Source organism: Eucalyptus grandis, chromosome 11 (assembly GCF_016545825.1).
Source record: "Eucalyptus grandis isolate ANBG69807.140 chromosome 11, ASM1654582v1, whole genome shotgun sequence".
Lineage (NCBI taxonomy): Eukaryota > Viridiplantae > Streptophyta > Magnoliopsida > Myrtales > Myrtaceae > Eucalyptus > Eucalyptus grandis.
In genome coordinates this window covers 5,512,283-5,531,251 of record NC_052622.1, presented here as the reverse complement: position 1 = coordinate 5,531,251, position 18,969 = coordinate 5,512,283, and the positions used below count along the sequence as shown (strand labels likewise).

Here is an 18,969-nt window from a genome sequence, read left to right as displayed (position 1 = left end):
TGAACTACCTAGGGTTTGGCTAATGGACTACTAAGTCTAGACTTAACTCGGGCTCTCCCAAACTCATGCCAATTCGCGACTTAAGTTCAATTTTTTAGCATGCAAATGAATTTTTTCTAGAAGTCGCCATTAATATATTTTTGGTGGATTAATTAGAAACCCAAGTAAAGCAATTGAAGATTTACTTTACTCCTATGAACAAGAGATTGTGACTTTGGGAATTCGGTTACGCTAGATTTTTCTAACGCCATTTCGGTACCTTTTCTCTTTTATTCCAAAAGAAATGTTTTGCAGGCAGCTTGGATTAATTTTAACCTAATTCACTAACATGCAATGTGGGTGATTATGCGAATGCACAACCATTATTGAACAATCAATTAATCAAATAAATTGAACCAAAAGTATTAAATGCACCAATGCAAAAAAATTATTTTTTTGGAATTTTCTCTTATTATTGAACAATCAATTAAATGTTTTGCAAGCTATTTTTTGTATTTTTTTATTAAAATTCTAAATTAATAAAAACCCTAATTAAACTATCTAAAATGAATAGTTATCTAACCTAGTTTAGGGATTAATTTGACTTAAGCCCTATCTTATCTCAAAAAACTATTTTAAAAATGTGAGATTATCTAAATATGTAAACATTATCTAGGACCCTATCTATAAAAAGAAAATGTTAATTAGAATCTATTCTAATCTATTCCAAAATTATCTAAACATGTAATCTTATTCAAATTAGGTAATGCTATCATGAAATCCTATATACCGTAAGGTGCAATCTAATAAAAAAATGCAATCCTAATTTAGGAAACTATCCTACTGATACACAATTTGATTTTTTTGGGTGTTTTCCAAAGTAAGCAATTTCCAAATATAAGCATTATATCTAAGCCACTTAGGATATTCATCAAATAAAGGGTTAAAATAATTGGAAAAATAATCCATTGTCTCACTGATTAAATTAACAATTATTATAATCCTAAACATCACAATATGTAAGAAAGTTTAAAATAATTAAAAAATTGATCCGAAATCTTACGAATTAAATTAATAATTATAATGATTTAAAAGTTAAAATTTCATCAATGTGCCAAAAAATCAACATAATTAAAAAAAAGAAAGTGATTTGACGTCTTACAGATCAAATTAGTAATTATAATGATTTTTTGGGCAATAATATCCTATCGGATAATGCCTAAAGTCTCCATGGAATCAACATTGGCATCAAATATTCCAATTTAGGCAATAATATCGAAACGAAATTTGATTTAAGAAAATTACCTTGATTGGATTATTTCCAATACGGGATCGGCGTGAAAGTACTCATGAGCGGAGCCGACGTTGAGATGGTTTGCAGTGTGAGCAAGCCCACGGAGCTGGAGCTCGCAACTAATGGTCTCCAAGGAACAGTACGTGTTTTTTTTAAAAACAAAAACAAAAACAAAAGCCCAATCTCCTTTCCTGCAAGCTAAAGTCAACAGTCAAGAATTTCTTTTATTCGGCCTCAACCATGAACAGCGTATCCCACCAGGTGCTATTCCACGTGCCTCTCTTCACTGCTCGACTATACGGCTTGTGTTATGCTTAACCTGCGCGAGAAAGTACTCGAAAGAATGGCCGAAGAATCACGTTGCTGCTCGTGGCGACAGTGGTGGGCCAAGTGCAACTCGGTTAGCCGTTCGACAAGGTGTCAATAGCAGCTAGCTTCGTTGTCGACGCAGATCAGCAATCGTGGGCCAGCGGCTCAATAGGGATGGCGTCGAGATAGCAACACAGATCAGCTCGATGCAGGGACCGCACTGGGGCAGCAAGTCACGATAGGCAGGACTCGCGGTGGGAGCCTGACTCGGATCGGCAAATAGCAACTCGTCACGGTGCGGGTTGCAACGATGATCAGAGTGGTAAGCTCAATCGTCGTCAGCTTGGGCGGTGGATCACAAACAACAGCGGCTCGGGCGGCGCTCGGGCTGGTCATGACTTTGGTATGGGTTCCGACAATCGGTGGCAGCAATGATGCAGGTGCGGCTTGGACGAGTAGAAGCGGCGGCGTTCGGGGGAAAGCAGTGACGTCGGGAGCGGCTCACCGAGGTAAATAGGAAATAGCGGCGTCGGGGGCGGTGCTACTCGGTCATAGATGACTGAAAAGAAGACTTCTCCCCCTGCGTTCTTTTCTATTTTTCCTACTTCTCTCTCTACTTTTCTTCTTTTTGTCTTTGTCTTTGCGTGTGTCAAACTCACAAGAGAGAAAAACACTTTCTGACCTCATGTTCTTCTCATTTCTTCTTCTTTCCGATCACATCTCGCACGGCCAAGGCACAATCTCATCGATTTTATTTTATTTTCCTTCCTTTGCTCACGCCCATTGACGATTGAAGATATGGTGTTTCTTTTATTATGTCCAAATATATATTGCCTAGAGATTAGCACCAAATATATATCTCACCTTCAATATTCCCTTGAAATCTTCCAAATTGCGAAATATACCTTTCAGTGTGTATATCGCATGAATATATGAAAGATTTAGCGAATATATTAAATTGTCATTCCTCATAAGTCAATTTTCGGTTATCAGAGAATAACAGGCTTGGGCCAATTTCCTCTCGCCGTGGGCTTAATCCAACTCGTCTAATTAAAGTTTAAAATCATCAAGTCAAACCAATCCATCACTAGTCCAATGTAAATGCAATAAAAAAAATTGTTCCTAAAACTATATGTTATGCAATTTAATTCTAATATTTTTGTTTAGGGGTTTAAATCTAATTCCTCATTTTAATGTGGTAAATAGCTAATCGGGTTGCTAAAATTTAGGTGTCAATAATAATAAAGAGCATATATGATTAAAAAATTCACGAGCATTATCAGTGCGAATCCGTTGTACGGATTTGTTAAACTGATTTTTAATCAATATGAACAAGTTCTTCAGATTAGAAAATACTTGGGCCTTGAATTGCATGAGAAAGACCAAAGTTGCTCAAGTATGGTCATCCACAATTGTATGAAAAAAAAATGAGATCCATCACGATGTGGAGTATGATATGGTCCCCATTTGTTCATGTGTAATAGTGAGAAAGCTTGATTAGCACGTAATGTGCTTTTCAGAAAAGGTATTCGAGACTGTTTAGCTAATGGACAAATAGGGCATATGGGATGAGGAAAAGTGGCACTGTGGCCAAGACGCTAATGAGACAAAGAAATAAATTGATTGATTGTTTTGTGCAAGTTGCTCAGATTTCTAATTCATTGTTGGAGTTGGAAAGCAAGTTTCCGTAAGGACCCTGCGAGATGAGCGATCCTGAGTAGAGGGCCCCTCGGAGGGCCATAGCGGCTTTGACAAGTGTCGAGGAAAGGGCACCGACTCAAGCTAATGCTAGAGAAAGGGCACCGAGACAAGCTGGTGCTAGAGGGAGAGCACCAGTGCAGGCGGGTGCCAGAGGGAGGGCACCAGTTGATCCTAGGGTTAACGGGATCCTGCAAGCCCTAGAGACCTTGGGGAACATGGTTGGGTAGCAAGCTCAGAACCAAGCTAGTTTGTTAATTGAGCCACGCATTCATTTATTGCTGAGCAGTTTTGTTAAGTTAGTAGGGTTAAGTCCCAAACCGTTGGAAGCAGTCATTAGTATATCCACCCCATTAAAGGATAAAGTGTTGTTTGCAATAAAGTGTCCTGGTTGCAAGTTAGTAATTGGTGATCGAGAGGAAAGAATAATTTGATTGTGCTGGCGATATTTGATTTCGATGTGATTGTTGATATGGATTGGCTCACCAAGCAATGAGCTACCATGGACTATTATTATAAAGCAATTCAGTTTAACCTGTTAGCGGATAGAAGTTTTGAGTTTGTTGGTAATTGAGGAGGACCCTCGATTACTTTAATTTCGTCACTTGAGGCAACTCGGTTGTTGGATGTGGGTTGCCAAGGTTATTTGGCAACCGTGGTTGATACGTCAGTTGATGAATCAATGATGGAGGACATTATCGTAGTGCGGGAATTTTCTGACGTTGTTCCTAAGGAGTTACCTGGTTTGCCCCCAAAAAGGGAGATAGAATTCGTGATTGAGTTGGCCCCAGGGACAGAGCCGATTTCTAAGGCTCCTTACTGTATGTCGCTATCAGAATTAAAAGAGCTAAAGGTTCAGAAGCAGGAGTTGTTGGTCAAAGGATTTATTCATCCTAGTGCATCGCCTTGGGGAGCGCCAGTTTTATTTGTAAGGAAGAATGATGGTTCGTTGCGTTTTTGCATTGACTATCGGCAACTCAATCAAGTGACGATCAAGAACAAGTATCCGTTGCCAAGGATTGACGACTTATTTGATTAGCTACAGGGAGCTTCGATATTTTCCAAGATTGACTTAAGGACATGTTACCATCAATTGAGGATTAAGAAGGAGGATACACCGAAGACGGCTTTTCGTACATGTTACGGCCATTTGGTCTTACTATCAACTCATGGAAAATTTTTCTGCGATAGCCATGCCCTTGACACGATTGCTGAAGAAGGAAGAGAAGTTCGAATGGACGGATAAATGCGAGCGTAGTTTCCAAGAGTTTAAGTATAAGCTGACTACCACACCTGTGTTGACAATTCCGTCTAGTCTTGGAGGATATGAGATTTATAGCAATGCATCGGATAAAGAATTGGGCTACGTTTTAATGCAACATGGGAAAGTTGTTGCATATGCGTCCCATCAGCTGAGGTCTCATAAGTTGAATTATCCGACGCATGACTGGGAATTGGTAGCAATCATCTTTGCCCTAACGATTTGGAGGCATTACTTATGTGGAGAAAAGTTCTAGATTTTTACGAACCATCAAAGCTTGAAGTATTTGTTCTCTTAGAAGGAGCTAAACATGAGGCAGTGTCGTTGGATGGAGCTTCTTAAGGGTTACAACTACAACATTTTATATCTTCCTTGAAAGGCCAATAAGGTCACGGATGCATTAAGTCGGAAGTCATCAATTGCACAGATGATGGTTCAGGAGTGGATTATACTTGAAGGAGGTCGAGATTCGGATTTCAAGTTTGAGGTATGCCATATTTCAAGTCTCATGGCTACCCTCAGAATTGAATCGGAAGTGCAAGTAAAGATTAAGACATTGTAGTTGACAGACCCTGAAATCCAGAAAGTTCTGCAAGAAGATGTAGAAAAGAGGAAAGTTGATTTTCAAGTTACTAAGGACTGCATACTAAAGTTTCGTGAACGATTGTGCGTGTCTAACGATATGGAGCTTAAAGAAGAAATTTTGTCAGAAGCTCATCATAGTCATTATAGTATTCATTCGAGTAGCATAAAAATATATTAAAATTTACGCCAATACTATTGGTGGAATGGTATGAAGGCAGATATCGCTAAGCATATTGCCAAGTGTTTGATGTGCCAACAAGTTAAGGCACATCACTACAAACCTAGTGGACTTTTGCAACCCTTGGAGATTCCCGAGTGGAAATGGGAGCATATCACAATGGATTTTATAATAAGATTACCGAGAAGTTAGCGAGGTAATGATTCTATTTGGGTTGTGGTTGATAGATTGATGAAGTCTACGCACTTCATCGCCGTATGAAAGGACTTTGCATTAGATAGATAGATATATTGAATTGTACGTGCGATAAATAGTTCACCTTCATAGAGTGCCAGTGATAATCACATCAAATTGAGACCCAAAGTTTACGGCAGCTTTTTGGAAAAGTTTACAAACTGCCTTGGGAACGAAGTTGCAGTACAGTACGACTTACATCCACAGACAGATGGCCAGTCTGAGAGGACCATTTAGACGCTCGAGGATATGCTGCAAGCTTGCGTATTGGATTTCAAAGGAAGCTAGGAGGGACAGCTTCATCTAGTTGAGTTCGCCTACAACAATAGTTATCAACAAAGCATCGAGATGGCACTATTTGAAGCATTGTATGGCAGGGCCTGCAGAACTCCTATATGTTGGGATGAAGTTGGAGAGCGTAAGATTACGGGCCCTAAGTTAGTTCAGCAGTGAATGGACGCCGTTAAAGTCATTCGAGAAAGGCTTAAGATCGCATAGAGCCATCAGAAAAGCTATGCAGATAAACGGCATAGGCCTTTGGAGTTCCAAGTATGTGAACAAGTATTCCTCAAGATGTCACCGATGAGGGGTACTTCATGTTTTGGCAAGAAAGGGAAGTTGAGTCCGAGATACGTTGGTCCCTTCGAGATTTTGGAACAAATTGGGACTTTGGCATATTGTCTTGCATTGCTACCGAGACTTGCTCAAGTACATGACGTCTTCCACATGTCGATGTTGAGGAAATACGAACCTAAACCCACGTGCTAAATTTTAAGGAAATAGACGTGGACGAGAGGGTGTTGTACGTGGAGAGACCGATTCGAATAGTGGATCGAAAAGAGCAAGTGCTACGTAGCAAGACAATTCCCTTAGTCAAAATGGTTTGGCAACAAAATGAAACAAAGGGAGCCATATGGGTAAACGAAGAGTTGATGAGACGTCAACACCCTCACATTTTTGTTGAAGTGTTGAAATGGTTCAAATTTCGAAGACAAAATTTTTGTAAGAGGGGAAGAGTTGTGACATCCCCCATTTTTTCTTTTGTCTTATTCTCCCTCTCTCCTTCTCCCCACACGCTAACTCTTTGCCCACCCCTCCCTTTCTACTGCAGCCCCTCTCCTTTGTCCTTTTCTTTCCCTCTCTCTCCTCCTCCCCACACGCTACCCCTCTGCCCTCCACACCCTTTTCTTTTTATTTGCCCTTTTTCTTCTCCCTCTTCTCTCTCTTCTTCCCCCCCAACTCTCTCGGCCAAACACCCCTTCTTCTTCTTCTTCTTCTTCTTCTTCTTCTTCCTCTTGTGGCCGCCACCCTACTCACCACCACCACCGCACCTCCCCCTCCCCCGCCCCCACCATCATCACCACCACCTCTTGGCTGCTGAACCACCACCACTCATTGCTCGTCCAACAAGCCGTCTTGCCGTCAAGCCCAACGAGCTGTCACGTTGTTCATGCCGCCGCCCCGCCCGTGTCCCTCATGCCTTTCACCATTCCCAAGTCGTCCGCTCGCTACCGCAAGCCACCCCCAAGCCGAGCCCTCCCCCTTGGCCGTGGGTTTGAGGAGCCGTAGCCATTGCTGTCTTCATCGTGCCGTTCATGCCGCCGTTTGTGCCGTGAGGCTCGTGTCTTCATCGCTGTCGTGCCGCCATCACTGCGTGCTCACCATCGTAGGAAATCAATGAGTTAACTCCTAATCGTAGATTAGGGTGTTAATTGCATTTAGGGGGTGGTTAGTTTAATATTAATTGCAGTTAATATTAGTTAACCTTAGTTTATTCTTAATTGCAATTAAGAATGATTTAGATTAATTTTAATATTGATTAGTTTAAGTAATTACGATTAGATTAATTAATCGTGGTTAGATTAATTAATTAAGTTTAGTTTAATTAATCGTAATTTAGTTATCTAATCGTAATTTATTTATTTAATCGTAATTATTTTAGTTAATTTCGATTAATTTTAATTAATTATAGTTAAGCTAATTAATTGAGTTTAGTTTAATTAATCATAATTAGCCTAATTAATTGCGATTAGCGTAATTAATGACGGATTAGCCGTTAAGTAGAATTATTCTCGTTCTATTGGATGAATTTATACTTGATTATGATCATTTGAGCATATAATGTCATGATGTTTGATTGCTCATATCATGTATTTTAAATGCTATTTTTCAAAGAGAGTTTATTGGTAAGAAAATAGCAAACTTTGAGGTGTCGTGCTTGGACGCCGTATTTTACGTGATAAAAGGGGCAATGATGTTTTAAAATGAAAGTGTGCAAAGTTTGATGGGTTTATTAATAAGGGACCAGGTGCAGTTATTTTACCAGGATTTTAAATGTAAAGATTTTCCGAGGTTTATTATTTAAGCACGAACTCTTTTACACTTGACTAATTGACGGAAGATAAAAATTGGCTTGAGTGTTGGCGTGCTTGTGTGTTCATTAATTGAATCCGTCACCCAACGGGAGTTTGGGAATGATGTCTGATGTTTATCGAATGCCCCGCGGGGGTCCGCATGCCGAGTCGCAATTGAGGCTGGACCGATACTCCTTCATGGAATGCCGTCTAGACAGGGGTTCTAGATGTTGTTGTGCCCAATGGGGCAGGACGATACCGGTCATGCTGAAAGACCACAAACTTGTGTGTTGGTCGTGGCCCGAGGGGTCGTAATAATTGGAACACATGTGAATGATTGTGATGTATTACACTTGATTATGGGGTAAAACTATTAGGCATGGTATGGGACGTGCCAAAATAGGTTTTTCCTTATAATCGGAACTCGTGTGGATGCTTGGTGTATGAGAGTTATGTGTTCTGATTATTATTTATGTTTATTATATTGATAAAGGCATATGTAACGTACTAATATGCAGGAGTATGCCAAAGTGAGGTAAGATTGTATGCCATTGCATGATTAGGCTACCTTCATACGAATTTTTTTCGTTCTAATCGACGTTTAGAAAGTTGACTCGCTGAGATTTTATCTCACCTCGTTGTGTTAACCATTTTCAAGATCGTAGCGTGGAGATCTGCTAAGTGCGGATGTGGTGGGCGCGAGATGCGACACTTTTTGGTTGGCCTTGCCGTTAGTGAAGCTAGAGTTAACCCTGACCTTTTTGACCCATTTTTGCTCATAGGTCGTGTAGGAGTTGTATCTTATTGTAGGCATGTAAATGTTAAACTCCTTGGGTTAACAAGTGGATAAATAAATATACGACTTTTGGAAATCGTTTTTTTTTTTGGTTGACTAGGTGTTTATTTAATTTGCTTCCACATGCGTTTAATCGAGAGATAAAAAGAATGGGTCGGCAACGCGTCTTGGGACGTCGCATTTTTAATTGACCGTCGAGGAATGTTCGCACGCTCAAGGTTTAGGGCGTGACACTACTTGACCCAAAGTTGCTTTATAAAAGAGTTTTTACCAAAGTAATTTGCCTCTCCCCAAAGAGTTTTAAGCTTTCAACATTAGCATTTTCCAAAAGCTCATTCCAAAAGTTGAACCAAACACAAGTAGTATGCTTTGCAGTTCAAGAGTATTTGCTTGTTTCGTTATTAGGAGATTGCCCAATCAGTCCTAAATCTGTTGTACATATGTTAATTTAGTGACAAATGTTTCAATTTTACTAATTTAATCCTAAAATTTTACACGAAATTTCAATATTATCCTTTATGATTAATTTTCACCGAAAATTGCTAACAAGAGAGTTTATTTGTTATCAACCATCATACACAACATCCCCCTTCAGTAATTTTCGACTTTTATCTTGGCTATCAAATGTCGTTAGAGTTCGAGAAACCAATTGTTGCTTCTTAATCATCCTCATAAAAAATACACAATCATCCTTAGATATGCCATTTTTCGATTGGATAAAAAAAAATTAGACGTGCAATTTATAGATAGGGATAGTAATCGGAGAGAAATGAAAGGATGATAAGTGATTTGGAAAGATGTGAGTGGAGAAGTGGCTAATTACCACCAATCTCTATATACATTAATATTTTGTGGATAATTTTATTGCACAAACTTCAATTAAATGCTAAGCTAAAATATTCTATTTGGAAAGAGGAGAAAAGTAAATGGAGAAGGGGCTAGTTACCAACCAAACTGATATACATCAATCTTTTAATTACGATAAGATTCGTGTATAAATGTTAAATTAAATTTTAAAACTTTTATTTGTAATTGGGTCTTTTTAACTTGGATGGTGGGGGTAAAATAGTCCTTTCATCGTTATCATTAGCACACTTGCGTTGATGTGACTGGCGGCATGACTTTTCAATTGATTATTAACATAAAAGGGTGAAAACGGCCGTCCATGAAAATACCGTTGAAAGATAATCCTAGTTAAAGAATTGAAAATTTGGCTGGTCAACTTGGGCAATAAAAAATTTGCGGTGCTGACAAAAGACAAACTGAGGGACCGATTGCTCTGAAAAAGTTAGTAGCACAAGTCCAATGGTTTACCACGCCTATTTTCACGTTTAAAATTTAAGAGGATATTCGATAAAAACAAATAAAAGATAAGCTTATCATAAATATATGTTCATTTAAAAATTTTGGTGATACAAAAGTAATTTGAGGTAAATTCATTTGGACCTACCAGTTTAACATTATCAATGGTATTGTCCCTATAATAAATGTGGAGAAAGAGTGTAATAATTTCAATTAGTATTGTAGTAAGTTTGAATTTAAAAAATAATATTGGTCTAATTTATGAAGTGATTTATTTATGATATGAAATTTTTTTTATTGAGTGCCCCACTTATTTTAACTGCTATTATTACATAATTTTTTAAATGAATATTAAATTTCCAACGGTGGTGAATATTCACTGAAGTCAACTTTTTCGAAGGAATTTTCTTTTCCTTTTCTTATCATTCCACAAGGGCCACCATTTTATAAGGATATATTTTGCTTGTATAGGATGCAAAAATATGGACCATCTCAATTTAGTAAGTGGTGATTTCCTTGTGAGATTCCATATAGACCTAGTGCCACGTTATCAACACTAGCTAATTGCATAAGATTCTGAATTTGATCATAGGCTAAATGGGTATAGGTTCATTTATCGTCCTATCTATTCTCCTCGATCAACATGGATTGATTGGTTGGCTTCTCCAAATAATAAGAATTCGGTTTATCTCACAATCGAATAGTTGTAAAGTGATAACATCTTCTTTCACTCATCATTTCGATTATAAGGAGCGAATGGTTCCAAATTCTGTTGAAATTTTCACCTAAAAACTGCAACCTATAAGTTAAGACATTTTTCTTAATTTTTGGAACTTAGAACTTACCTCATCACAAATTCAAAATTGGTTTTAGGGTTTATCTAGGTTTCACTTATACTCTTATTTGAATGATTACAATAAATTATCACCTCTAAGGATAATCATTTGCTACAATTCATTGATCACAACTTACATCTTAACACACGAAAATTATGAAATATTAAAAAAGTAGAAGTCTCATTAATGCATATCGCCATAAATGGAAGCTCAAACTAGTGATTTCGGATTTCACACTCATTATTAGACATCATAAAATGTTGTAGAATTGCATGACGACACAAAATAAGAAAAACAAAAAAACTCGTTCCAAATTCTAAGTTCTAGATGTTTGGCACGTAGAACCTACTTGTCAAAACATGTTCACCAACTCATTATTGGACATCATGAAATGTTATACAATTACGCAAAGACATAAAAGAAAAACACAAAGATTTGTTCCAAGTTTCAAGTTTTGGGTGTTTAGAACTTGAAACTTACCCATCGGAATAGGTTTCCCATTTCAACTGATATAGTTCTCAAGTTTCATGTTCTATCTTGAACCTATGTTTATTCCTACCGATTATCTAGTTTTTTTGTTTGCGCCCCACTATTTTAGAAATTCGACCCGACAGGAAGGTGCTATAACCTGAGAACAACCGCCGCCCCACCTTCACGAGATTGCAGTACTCCTCGACATCCCTTGAGTAGTACAAGTACCGCATCCACCAACCAAGCCACGAAAAAAGCCATCGATTTTCTAATCCCCTATTTGTCATATGCCACATACCTTGGCTCATCATAACCTAAATGCTAGGTACATGCATTCCCCTATGATGAAGATTGCGTGCGAGGACTCGCGAAATAACAAAACGGACGGTCAACAGAACTCAAGGCTCGGAAGGCTCGGAATAACTAAAGAGTGGCCACTAATATTTGCAATGTTCGAAAATGAAATTAGCATGTGATGAATGGACTGACTGGCCCTATTGGCCGACAACAAGGACATCATCCTTTTGATTATTTGGTAGTTGATCCTCCCCCAGATGACTACCCAATTTAGCCACTTCGAATAGCAATGTGGTTTCACGTGAACATAAATGCTCTTTAGTGATCGACGGCTCCCCATGGGGTAAGTCGACAATGTAGTGGTTCTCCTTGAGTCTTGTAATATTAGGAAAGGTATTTATTCATTTATTAATGGCGGTTGGGTGGTTGAACCTTTATAAAGCGCTCTGCTTATCCCTTTCGGGCACGGCGGTCCCCTGTTCCGTCACGGCCGAATAAAAAATATTGTCTAAAGAGTTAATGGAAAGAATGGCTCTTAATGGAAGTTGTCTTGTCGGGTCTGGAATGCGTTGCCACGACTCTTGAGGCACTATGTGATGTTGAGGATTGACCAACTCCATGGACCTCAGTATCTGCTTAAATTTGTTTCAGTTTGTTCTTCTCATTGCATGATTATTAAGATGAAGCGCTCAAACACAACAAATTAAAGAGTAAAAGTGAGCAAGCAAAATCAAGACACGAGAAAATCTCTAATCCACCCTTAAACTACCATTATAATTAGCTCATTTTAACTCTCCGTTACAATTCTCAATTATAATAGATTGAGACTCCCGTGTCTTCATGCTGATAGAGAATATGGATTATATCTGAATAAGTACTTCAAGAATTTGAATGGGAGTAGAATAACGGGATCCAGGCCCAAGGGAGTCCAAGACTTGCCATGGGCCACACATTGCTTGGAGGAACTTTTCATGTCCTTGAGGCCCAATTAGGCGCTGTAGATTCGAATATTGATTAAAGAGAATTTACTAGTCACATGAGTGAGTTAAGGTTTCTTATGGTAAGCCTATAACATGTCCACAAGTAGAATTGATAGGTGATCGGGCCGGACCTAAAAATAATTACCTAGACCCGCCCATGATTCAAAAAAGTCAAATCTCTGTTGTATGGATTTGATCAGGCCTTGGCGAGCCAGGATGAGCGGACCGAGCCAAGAACGGAACAGTCTGCCCGTGCCCTATTATTTTGCCCTCTGGGCCGACCGTGCCCATCTGGGCGGCCTCCCGATGACCAGAAAGTGTGTAGGAAGATTAATAAGTTATGATTTGCATACCAAAGCTGTACTTACCTGACTTCTACCGTCACTTGAAATTGCGAGCTGCGTCGCACTTCGCTTTTGGGAGGCTGACCTGTTTCCACACGGAAAGGCCTTCTTGCTTGACTTTTGTTTCTTTGACTGTGGGCAACACTTAGGGTCGCTATCATTAGACAACTTTGAGTTAGCTGAAGATTCTCCAAAAGAATAAAAATAGATAAGCTAGGCCAACCTAACTCTTGTATGAGTTCGGCAGGAGCAATCACCATATCATTAGATAACTGGAGATACTATTGAAAAAAAAAAATAGAGTACTAAATCTATTTTATTTGTGCTAATTTAATCCTAAATATTTCAATTTGACTAGTTTCGTTCTAAAATCTTTGACAACTTACCAATTTAATCGTAGATATTTAAAGTACTAAAATTTTTAACAATTTATTAGTTCTTCTAGAAATTGTTAAGTCCTTGTCTATTGCCACAATAAATCACCGAAAAGGTCATAAGCCAAGGCAGATTTACCATGACAAGAGGGTGCTCATGGAGGGAAGAGCGACGCCCTTAGCAAGCTTGAAGAGCGCGCAAATGGCCAAAAGGGCCAACCGCGGAGTGGTTGGCGGCCCAAGGGGTGAGAAGAGTGGCCAGCGACCATAGCACCATGCCTCACGCCCCACGCTATCACCCTCTTCTTGCTGAACTTGTCAACCGGCAATCCCCCTATCAGCGATGGGAACATGTACCCCATAGGAAAGACAACTACGTTACATGAAGCACGAACACATACCTTGTCAGCCAAGAAAGTGATAAAAATCTTAGAATTTCTGCTGTATTAATCATTGATTGCTACATAATCATTTTAATTGGTTTTTCTATGAGAAATCCACGTATTATTTCAATCTCAATCAACCAGAATTTTTAAATTTTTAAGCTATCCATGTGAGTAAAGTCGCGGGCTGTGGATGGCTTAAAATTTTAGAATTTTATATATTTTACTGAATTTTAAAATGTTTCTTTTATATTTTTCAATGCTTGGCCAATGACCCTCGACTAGTCTAGACAAGGGCTGCCTCGCCCGATCAAGGCCCTCATCAGCCTAGGGTTAAAAAAGGAAAAATATAAATAGTAGTAGTAGTAGTAGTAGTAGTAGTAGTAGTAGTAATAGTTATGATTTGATATGCATTATGTTAGAAAAGTCTCAGGAAAAAAATGTGGTGTGGAGTAGTTAATATATTCTAATTAGTCCATAACTCATTGGTTTAAGCGTTTGAGTGAAAATGAGTTAAACTTGATATGTTGATAGGCTTAGACCCGGGCTCCCTCTGGCGATTTCCCAAGTAAAGTTATCAAAACTCTTTAACTAATCTTTGTAGTGACTATTGCCAACATGATACTTCGAGTGTTCCTAGTCCCACGAGCAACTTGCATTAAATAAAAATTCAAGCACCCAGTCATGCATTTTCTAAGTTCTTAGGTCATATCTGATGCCAACTGGATACATTCGTTGGATGCTTTAAGGTTATGATTCAATAATCTTGGATAAAGTAGACGAGGAATCCTGAATGAATAATCATTCTCATTTTTTTTTTTTTTCAATCCTACTCTATTCATACTATAACACTCACTCAGACTTTTGTCCTGCCTCCTGCAGGCGTGGGAGTCAAAACCACCTCTGAAACTAAATCGTCCCACCCCAACCCCCGAGGCAGGTGATTCGAACCCCACCTCCCACTTCCAAGTTGGAAGAGTGGCCACTAAAGCAAACTCCAGTAGTTAATCATTCCCATGTTTGATCATGGTGATTGGGTGCTTTTGTTGTAAGTGATGTCCATGTGTTTACAAATTAAAAGGGAAAAGGCATTAATTCAGTTTGAACTTTTTGTGGATCTTTTTGGGCTTCATTATTTGTGACGTCGATGGATCATTTACAGATGCTCCGCCTGCCTTTGCTGGGTGGTCCTAGACCAGCCTTCTTTGTGACTTTTACTTCGGCTCACGAGCTGCAGCTTGTGCATAATTTAAGCCCTTGATTAGAGAGATACAGAGCTAGCCGAGGTATGGATTCAAAGGGGCCAACCCATTTCTTGGTTTTCACTTTCGGCACGAGACTTTGTCGTTCTGAAACTCGAGAGTGTAGAAATTATTCACAGAAGCAACTAATCAATCAAGAAGAATCGGATCCATATATGACTCTAAAATATCGAAATCGATAAACATAGCGGAATAAAACGTACTTGTTTGAACCATTGCTTCACTTGAAGAAAAATAGATCAGTCTGATAATCAAAAATCCATCGAAATGCCAGATCTTTCTCTCTATGATTTATTTCAATATAGCAGCTTTCAATGGGATTCTAGCAACTAATAGGTATAACCTACCCTTTTATAGGTTAGAGAGGGGACCTAGCAAACCATAATTAAAAGCGTGTCGCCTAGGCCCTTCCCATTACAGGTTTCCATTAAACATAATTGCCTACACTTTGCTGCTCGACTAGGCCAATTATCAATAGATGTCAGAACCCAATTTAATAATATCACTCTAAGGTTTAACAAATATTGGAATATTCATTAACCCGATTATTTAAAGTAGAATATTAATTAATTAATGTAAACCCATATTATAGAAAATTTCAACATTCTCCTACTTGGGCTACATTAATTAACTTATTTTTATTTTGAAAAAGATTTTATATTAAAAATGACACTATTGGGTTAATAAATGAAAATTTTGTTTTATGTAACCACTATTTTAAAATAATTTTCCAATAACAGCATCTCAAAACCAATACAATCCTATATAACCTCAATATAGGACTATGGAGATTAATGCGTTAAGAAAATACCACAACACATGACATTCCATAATCACATATAATAAGCATTATATTTTTATGGATCATGAACCTAATAGTGTTGTAAGAAATAATGCTAACATATGATTAAAATATACACTATTTCTTATCAGTTTTCAATGTAATTTCTCATCGACATAAAATTGCGTTAACGCAATTTCTAAACAACATGAAATTCTATGACTATGTCACAATCGAACATGAGATCTCATATCTCATAATCAGTGACATCTAGTTATCTTTAAATTAAAATTTGTTTAAAGATATTGTTTTATACTTTCGTTTCTCAGTAAATGATAACAATAGAATCAACAATAATGATCATTAAAAATAAATGCTTTAATAGACATCATAAAAACATTATCGTTTACATATAACTATAATATTCAGAAATACAAATTATATAGCTCCCACTAACAAAAGAAATCAAAAGAATCTAAAACACCCATATTCTTTATAGTTTCTTTAAACAAAATGGGTCGTAAGTCTTTTGTTAGAGGATCAACTAACATGGACTTACTTCTAATATTCTCAATCACAATATCTCCATTTTTGACCAAATCTTTAACAATATAATATTTGATCCAATTAACATCTCAACCGTGGCATTGTTGTGTTTTTTTTTTTTTTCATGACCCGGGAACCCCGTAAGCCAACAACCGGGCGGATAAACCTAGGGCGACACGTGGAAACCACCACCAGTGCAAGCGGGTAAGGCACCAAGCGACGCCTCTGGGATTCAAACGCGCACCTTTCATGAGAAGTGCAACGCCCGAGCCAGCGATGCCACCGCGGCGGGTGGTACCGTGGCATTGTTGTTGTTTACGACAAAGATAACTATTTATCACACATAATGCAATGAGATCTATTATGGGTAATAACCAATTCAATAAAAATAATTAGTACATTATAAACTCCCATTTGGGTAGAGTATATAATGCACCATTATTTTCCACAGCATGAAGTTTATAAAGCAACAACAATGAGAATTACATATAATTGTTAAGAATCCATCCCATTTGGGCAGACAAATCATTTAAATTATGCATCTCCTTAATATTAATATAGAGAGGAATTACATATAATTTTCAAAACATTTATCCCCTTTGAACAAATAAATATTATTTAATTATACACCCCCATCTTTCAAATATGGGAATTAATCTTCATGCTATTTTCCAAATTAATATACACAATAACCCATTTTGGGTGAGTAATTGTATATATTAATTTTTATCGATAGAGAACTCCATAAATATATGCCCAAAATTCATCAAAAAATATGAAACACTTTACAGCATGTGCTTCAAAAGATCATATTGCATTTTTCAAACAACAATTTTTGCCACAAATTATTTTATTATTTTATTATTTTATTATTTTATTATTATTTTAATATTTCGGACCCTACCCGCGGGCCCTGACCTTCGCCCGGCCCGTAGACCCGCAGGAGCCCACGCGGGCCGCTTGGAACGGGCGGGCCACTAATTAAAATGGCCCACGGTTTATTTTGGTTCTGCGCTCACGCCCAGAACCTCTCTTCTTTGGTTCATGGGCGTGAGCCCAGAGCCCATTAAAACACGCCCAGAACCTGAAACATTAAAAGAAGAATGGATGGGCTGTTTTAAATGAATGGCCCAAGATTCTGGGCGTGAGCCCAGAATCGGAAATAAAAGAAAATATGGGCGAATTTAGGCCCAGGCCCGGCTGGAGGTCTTCTTCAACCTCCAGGCGGGTCCCGAATTTCCCTGCAAACCGGGTCACACGACCCGGTTTTGACCCGAAGCTCAAAAACACAAATTAACTTGATTTTTGATGAAATTTCTCCATGGGACTTGCATAAAACATCAATATAATTGATTAGAATGAATTAAACGAAGAACAAACAAGAAAATCTTCATATTCAAGCTTCAAAGTTTCAGATCTAAACCTCCATGGCCGAATTTCGAATTTCTTAAATTTAAGCCCTAAAAACTTACTTTAATACAACTATTTTGTTCGAAAAATCGTAAGAAAAAAATTGGGGAAGAAGAAGAAATCTTTTTTTATTAGATATTGGACATATTCGCTCATTTAATTTTGAACGACTTTATCATATTCTCTTTATCATACTAATTTCTACTCTACCTAGGTATTTAATTATGAAAATTGGATGGGGGTAGCTAATCCTCTTACTCCATTTTTGCAAGAGGATAGGCATAAGATTTCGCCTTTGAAAATAGGATTTCCCCGCTTTTCTTTCTATCATTTTCAAGAAAGTTGACAAATTGGGGGATACGTAAAAGATATTCTTTCTTTTCCATTGTTTCGACATATATAAATTAAATATTGTGACACTTCATTTCTTACGGCATTTTCAAAGTGATTGTTTTTATATATATCGCAATGGACGATTCCATCATTTATAGTCGAAAAGAAGAGTGACATGAGGTTTTTCAAACCATAAAAAAAGAAAAAAAGGATCTTCTTTAAATATTTCTAACTTCGAATTCTCTTTATTTTTATTCCTATTCATATAAGTTTTATAAACTTGGCTATCTTTAAGAAATTCAAATATAGAAATAAGAAATAGGAAAAAATAAAAACGAAAATCGTTGTTATGTTAAATTTTATTTTTATTAGAATTTCAATATTATTTATATTTAAAATTAATTAATTTATATTATTTAATTAATATTTTAATTTTCTTAATTTAAATTTAAAGAAATTTGTTTTTCAAGAAAGTTAGTTTGACCCCCCCAATAATTTTTGTTTTCTTTAGTTCCATTTTGAGGACTTATATTGAATTTGAAATGCTAAAACATATATATAACAATACCCATACAACAATTTACCACGAACATCAATCAATTGCAAGTAATTTGAAAATTCTAGAACTTTTTCATGTATAAACCTAGAATTTCAAATTTGAAATTCTCTTTCAATTCTCAATGAAATTATACAAATTATATATAGTTGGAAGATCTTGACATATAGAACAAAAGCCCTATGGTTTAGGATCAATCAAGCAAAAAAATCCACATGAAAAAAATAACACCCATATTTGGCTCAAAGAAGAAAATTTCAAATTTTTCCATAAAAAAAAAAAGGGTTCTACAATCATATATGATATGCTCTGATACCACATGTAAAAAAATTATTTACAAAAATAACTAATCAATCAAGAAGAATCGGATCTGACTGTAAAACACCGAAATCGATAAGCATAACGG

The 18,969-nt window shown here is 37.3% G+C and overlaps 1 protein-coding gene across 1 annotated transcript in view; it reads right to left on the bottom strand.

Annotated features, from left to right (window-relative positions):
• Positions 1-18,969, bottom strand: part of LOC104424234 (metal-nicotianamine transporter YSL2) — a 29,479-nt gene that overhangs the window by 9,532 nt on the left and 978 nt on the right. The gene's annotated exons all lie outside the window — the stretch shown is intronic.